At 41.6% G+C, this 7304-nt stretch overlaps 1 protein-coding gene across 2 annotated transcripts in view; it reads right to left on the minus strand.

Moving 5' to 3' along the window:
- Nucleotides 1–7065, minus strand: part of mtus2a (microtubule associated tumor suppressor candidate 2a) — a 43802-nt gene extending 36737 nt beyond the window's left edge. Inside the window, exon 1 of one of the 2 annotated variants that reach the window (XM_038708489.1) lies at nucleotides 6772–7065. The gene's annotated coding sequence lies outside the window, so the exon portion shown is untranslated. The remainder of the gene's footprint in view (nucleotides 1–6771) is intronic. The other variant, XM_038708490.1, reaches the window with a different exon arrangement.
- Between the last annotated feature and the right edge of the window lie 239 nt (nucleotides 7066–7304).

Genomic DNA, 7304 nt, shown 5'->3' on the forward strand with positions numbered 1-7304 from the left:
AATGAGACACACAGACATGAGGTGGGAGAGATGAGACGTGCAGATGGATACAGAAAGGAAGAGGGTTGTCGCGGGAGAGCTACAGCTTTCTTATTAGGCGGGTAGAAGGGAATACATCATTTTTTAAACCTCTATAGTACAAGCTATAGAGCCCCGTTTCTGAAGTGACTTACTGATATAAGCCTAAGAGATCAGGGTAAAGTAATTATTGGAAATCCTTTGCCATATATAATGCTAATGAGCTCTATATTGCTCCCATTGATGAAACTTGCATGTATTTCCATTTTCTAAATTTCTGCAGGTAGTAAATAGAAGCGCAGATTTTATGAGGTATTAGTGGATTGTCCTATCCTATTTGTTTTGATATTTAACACTGTGGTTTTTGAAACAGCTGCCTGGAAGAAACGTCCCAACACAACAAGCCAGGCATCATGTTATTAATCTGAGAGACAGTGACACATCTGATCTCATGATTATCAGGCTATAGCATGAGGAGATTCCACATATCAAGATGGAGGAATTGTGAATCTTATTTTCATTAGTGGATCAAAGTTAAATGCGGCACAGAATTTTATATCTCTCTCTTAATCTCAAATTTTTTTTCGCCTATAAGTCAAGCCAGGAAGGGAGTCTAACACACGTCTCATTTATGTGACAACACAAAGACTGTATGTACATAAGGGCTCCCTGTGTCTCACACAGACACACTCACCTGCACACACACATCAACATGTGCACACATGATCTTCTCTCAGCGTCTTTGTTGTCGGTCCAGAAGCACATGTGGCTATTACAGAAGCCATTTGTCTTTGGCACTTTGCTTTATTCCTCTCCTCCCCCACTGGAGAACCAGGCAGGTTTTATAGCTCACTATTCCCAGGGGGGACCCCAATGACACACAAGCACATTCCCCCGGTGCAATCTCTCTTTCATCCGTATAAACACACACATACTTCTGTCGAGATGTGAATTCCAGCACACTGAAATAGAATCAGGGACACAAATGGACAGAGCGTTGACGTGTGCATAATGATAATTAATGACTCCTGAGTGTTAGCGTGTGACATAGTTAGATTTAGTGCAGGATTTACATTAAAATGGAGTGTAGCAGTTATTCTTAAAGATGAAAACTACATTCCTAAATACAGTACAGGATGTGCCTTTGCATGCATGTAATTAATCTCTAATGACAAAATCCTTGCATGTCTTTGTACACTTTCCCAAGGCAGGATTGTGTTAGAAATGTGTGTGTGTGTGTGTGTGTGTGTGTGTGTGTGTGTGTGTGTGTGTGTGTGTGAAAGTGTGTGTGTGTGAAAGTGTGTGTGTGAAAGTGTGTATGAAAGTGTGTGCAAGTGTGTGAGTGTGAACTTGTGAACATCTACCCTCAACAGATATGTGGACACATAAAGGCTATTGCGCATTCAAAAATAAATGCTGGCAAATGTCATGGACACAAAAAATCATCCTCTTGTCCATTTTGGAAAAAGTACTCCTTTCTCCTTGTATGTATTCTTTTCACATATAAAATCATCCAGCGGGATAAAGCTTAGTGAGGAAAGTCTATTCAGAAATAAGCTAAGCTTGAGTCATCCATTCCTTCCCCTCCTATCTCTGTCAGCGACACAACACAGACAGGAATAGCAGTGAAAGAAGCTAAATGCTCAGTTTCCACAGAAGACACAATAGACACCCTGTAGACAGAATTTCACAAGCGATGATTCACTAAACTGTGCCTGTGTGTTTGTATGTGTGAACCAAGCAATAACTCACTATGCACAACAAAGGGATTACCATCATGGAAAACAGTGAAGCAGAAGTGGGAAATATCCAGAAATAGTATCCATCCAGTTGCTTGGTTTTTGTTCTGTACTTTATGTATAGATGAGCATCCAAAAAAACAAAAAAACAGCAGCACTGCTTGTTATCAACAATCTTTGCTTTCCTGGCTGCAGCACAATATAGCTTCTAACTGTATTCAATTAAGCTTTGTCCCTTCAGTGATTCCCATCTGTTTAATCCCTTTCTCAACAAAAGATCTTTTAATATCTGTCTCCATCTTTTCCTCCCCTCCTTTCCCACCTTCCATCCACTTTTCCACCTTAATAATACAGAGTTAACGAGGGCAGGGCGAAGTGATCAATCCCATTTTCATCCTCATAGACAGCACATCAGAAGACTACATCTGCCCAAATAATCCCTTCTCTCTCTCGCCGTTGGGCCTCTCTCTCCCACTCTACTCCCACATACATAGCCACCTTTTTGTACCCCAAAGGGAGTCATTCTATGTCACAGGGGGGAACTGTAACAGGATTTCTGCAGGATCTCAGGTCATAGTGGGTGGTCATACCTAACTGAATAAGGAGAACGTGAAAATCAGATCATCCGCAATAAAAGCTGATTTATTTCCTTACAGGCAGGCAGTGTTTGCCACCTGCTAGGAAATCACCGGAAAATCACAATACGCCAATAATAGGATTTATTAGCCATAGAGAAATTAAAAATAAAACAAAGGCACGTGTTCACACATCCGTCCATCAGCAAATTTTCACACACAAGGTTTGTTTCTTTGTTAACTTATTAGATGAAAAACTGTACTGAAAAAAAGGAAACAGATGAACCAAAAAAAAGTGGCCTTAAACGTGCATGCAAGTTACATGTAGAGCAACATGAGTACCACTTACTCACACAAACACTCAGCCAGTGACTATCACTGCAGCAGGAGCAGAGACAAAGAGACAGCTTCTCACTAGCAGAAAATGTGTCTCAAAACAGAGGTCTGTCACACAAAAACACACTTAGTGATGAAATTTTCTAATTGTTCTTTTCCAGTGTTGCTTTTGGCTAGTACTAGGAATGAATCACCACTTAATCCGACATGGTCCTGCTTCCCAGACTGGTTTTGCTGTGCTATGCAGCCTGTGAGGATGGATTGTAGTTGAGAGGGATAAAGGGAAGACAAATGTTCAGGAAATGAAAGGAGAAATGACAATGGGAATAAGATTAATTGGGAACAAAAAACAAAGGGAACTGGAAGGGAGATTAGCATAACTGCTACAGTCTGGAGAAGAGAATTAGGAGGAGGAAGACGCAAGACTTGTGTTGATTGGTTCATTGAGCCCTGCGGTTCAAACACAGACTAACATAGATCCAGACAGGGGTGGCATGGAAGAGAGGAGGAAAAGGGTGTCTGTCCACGCTGGTTGCTGGTTGCACCGCATTATTAGCAAAGCCTCTCCACCCACCACCCTCACTCCTGTCGCAGAAAAAAATGTTAACTCTTGCATGGCTGGTGGGCAACACTGTATGAGGGGACAAAGAGGAGCGGTGAGGAGAGGAGTTCACTTCAAACGCAAAGCAGTCGCTGACAAAGAATTCAACAACAGTGGAAATCTCCGAGGGGCTGTAGGGGAAGTTAGCACATGCTCACGCAAACACACACAGACATGAACAGTCGGACATAAAGCTCGCAAGGTGAGAGAGAAAACAGACAAAGAAAAGCTGAGTTCAACTTAGACAGGCTGAGTCACTTCTGTCTATTTTAGGAAAATACGATAAAAGAAACAAATGATGCTGCAGAGAGTGGGGAGAGGGTGGAAAGAAATGGGGATGTGGCGGGATTCTAGTTTGTATTGTAATGTGTAAGAGTGCGTATGCATGTGTAATGTGCGAGTGGCGAACCCCAAGGGTGTGGGGGAGGGACAACTGGCAAAGGATCAGTGAGAGGTGAGCAAAGAATGGAGGGAGCTGAGGGTTTTGGGGTGGTGATGATGTGCAAAAAAAGCTGGTAATGGTTTGAACTGGCTGTGTGTATATGTGACAATAATGAAAATACTGTTAAATGTCATACATTGGAAAAAGGAAGGTGAGAGTACAAGCAGGGGCAAAGGAATCCTTTGGGAAATTAAAGAGGAATTCTTTAAGGATTCACACATGCTGCCATTGTTCTGATAGATGAGTTTATTTTTGGGAACACAGACAAGACTTAAAAAGAATGTAGAGGCACAATATTGAGAGGTATCATAAAAAATGAATGTTCTGGACTTACTGTGGCTTTTCACAGTCAAATATAGCCTTTACAGTTCTGCGTATAAAAGCATTGCTGCTCACACTGCTCATGATTTAAGTTCATTCATAGAGAAGCATTATTTTGCTTAATAAGGGCTGTAACTTGCTGACTAATATAACTGAAATGACCTAGTACACAAAAAATACATTAAAAAACGGAGCCGCAAATCTGTAGTACTTCCCTTAAACTGACTGCACAAATTTAGCAAATGGATGCACACATATACACACAATTGAAAGAGGTCTTTCATGTCCTCTCCCCACAGGACAGGGAAGCGTGTGTGTGTGTGTGTGCGTGTGTGTGTGTGCATGCCATCAGTGGAGGCGTGCCTCTCTGTTCACCCTCTAATGTCCTGCCTGTGACTGCAGGGGAGGAGCTACAGCAAGCTCATTGGCACCTTCCAGACAAAGACAGCGTGAATTTGAGAATGTGTGTTTGGATGTGTGTTGACATTTCATTGACACTGATTTCACACTGATTTCTCATACACACACACACACACACACACACACACACATGCACTCACATAAGCATACACCTCATCAAAAAGAAACCTCCAAATTGTTTAATTATGAGTAATCACAATAGTTTAATGAAATAAATGCAGCTTCTTCCTCTTTCTGTCATTCTCTCTTTTCTCTCTCTACACACACACACACACACAATTAACTACATTTAGAATTTTGGTACCAACATTTGCAAAATAATCCAAACAAAGGAGAAAAAGAAGCAATGCATACATAAAAAAAAAACCTTTGGAAATTCACATAATCCACATGGAAATGAGAGGCACACTGACATACTTTCACTCCTCTCTCTCCTTCACTTCACTTATCATCTCTATTTTCTCCCTGCCTCCTCCTTCATCTCCTCTGTTATGTCCTATAAAATGACCTTGAAGGTCGCACCAGTGCGCTACACTCATGGGGTTTGTGACAAACTGTCTTACCTGCAGAAATACACACACATACATAAGCACCTGATCCCAATCACTAACACACACATACACACACAAACACATACATTGCTGCGAGTGGCTTTCCCGGTGGAGATCTGCTGAATTGATCGCTGTTCAGACATTGCAGAGGTCAGATGTAATGAATCAATCACACATGCATCAGCATCTGGAACAGCAGCTACAGCAGACAGTGTGCAGTTACAAGCCAAGGCCACGGGCTCTGCTGCCCTGCTTTGATGCAACCTCCACAATAACATGACCAAGAGGGATTTGCTTAGGTTTAGCAAAATGGACCGGAAGATCCATAGATGCAGGGAAGTATCTGATATTGGGATCAATAATGGATAATAAACAAAAAAAACACACTTCCCACACAAATTTTATATTTTACATCTCAGAGCCGAATCTATCGACCACGTGTTTGGGCAGTGCAGCCAAATGCTTAAACTAGTGAGACATTACAGTTTAAAGCTGAAAAGCTTAGAAACAAGTATACAATCTTTTTGTCAAGTAAACAAAGTGATGCACCTTAACAAAGACAGGAAAACTGAGAACAACCTGATCATCAGACACCGATCATTCAGGACAAGAGGCAGCTGAGTGTGAAAGACACACCCTCTATCTGCTCACCTTTATTTGATCAATCCCTTCCTGCCTTTCCTCTCCTCACCACACCTCTAAGTAGCCTCAAAGTGAGACTGAGGACACGAGAATTGTTGCAGAAACAACTAAAGCACATACAAAATACTATAGATTTGACTAAGGTTCATCGGGCTTTGCACAGAAGTTAAGATTATGAGATGAGATCATTATGTGTGTGCGGCTGCAGGAGCAGGGCAATCTCATGCCTTTCTTGGTAAATGAAGAACGAGAAGAATAGACAGACTGAATGAGAATGGAAGCATTTTACTAACTGAAAGCACCGTCTGGGGTAAAATGTGCAAAAAAAAAGATTTCTTTGAAGGTTTGATTAGTCAGAACACGAGGATATCTTTAATTCAACTTCTCATATTTCACATAGCTACTGCTCATACTGCTCCATTAAACCACTTCCATTACTGAGTCAGCATAACAGCACTTTAACATTGTAACTAAACTATAAAAACGATTGGCATCTTAAAGAAAAAAAAACTCATAAGGAAGGGGCTTTGGGATTTCTTTTCTCCTACTTGATGCCAGAAATTAGATATCATAGTTCCCAGAAACCACTAAATGAATCAATAACAAATAATAAACAATCTTTCAAAAATAAATACACATCCCTTCAAAGTCTCTTCCTAGTCACTATTCAGTACAGTGGATCATATATCTGGAGTCAGGTCTAAAGCCTGGATAATCTATGTCTGATCATCATCACCCACAGAGACTTGACCTGCTCCATCCATCACACCAACCTGCTCTTCCCTGTCTGACCTCACTCTCTCTCTCTCTCTCGCTCTCTCTCTCCAACCCCGCTATACTCTCTGTTCCACTTACAGTACGATCTGCGGGTCAAGTTCCGTAATAGGCTACAGTCTTTTGCAGAAACAGGCTGTGAAATTCCCACACAAACTATACTGCATCGGGCTTGTGAAAATAAACGATCAAATCCATATTCAGCTGACAGTGCTGAGCGAACCGAGTCAGTACCGAGACCAGAATCGTACAAGCAAAAAAAGACGTGCGACACTTCCTCAAGAAACCGATACTGGCCAACCAAGCATCTTTGCAAAAATACCCACAGGATGTTTTCAGTTGTGCTACTTACCTCCAGGTTTCTCTTGTGTTGATTCATTTAAGAATGTCGGTCAAATGCAGGAGTTGCAAAACGAAACACAAGCACGTCTTTCCTCTCTCTCTCTCCCTTCTTGCACTGTTTCTGCCAGTCGGAGAGAGAGAGAGAGAGAGATGCTGCGGACAGGAGGAGGGAGAAGGAGGGAGGGAGGAGGAGGAGCGGTGCTGATGCTGCAGCCGAGCCGACACCTGGTATAGCATCTATATGCTCGGCGCCCCGGCATTTTGCGCTCTCTGCTGGATCATGTGAGAAGCTTGACATGCAGTCTGTCCATAGACTGGAACGAGGAGTCTGGGTTTTTGGAAACCTCGTTTTATTTACAGGAGTGATGCATGACACATAAAATGATATTTAACAAAAAGTGAAACAAAGTAAAAACAATTTAGGGATTTTTAACCAGTAGTGAATGTCTACAATTTAGCCTAAATGTTGACACTGGTATTAAAAGTTTCTGTATGACTATTTATATGTTTTTTATACATTATATAATTTTTTCAGCCCATCGT

The sequence above is a fragment of the Micropterus salmoides genome, unplaced genomic scaffold, assembly GCF_014851395.1.
Source record: "Micropterus salmoides isolate LMB-PRFRI ecotype aquatic unplaced genomic scaffold, ASM1485139v1 Ms_hic_scaffold_9, whole genome shotgun sequence".
Taxonomy (NCBI): Eukaryota; Metazoa; Chordata; class Actinopteri; order Centrarchiformes; family Centrarchidae; genus Micropterus; species Micropterus salmoides.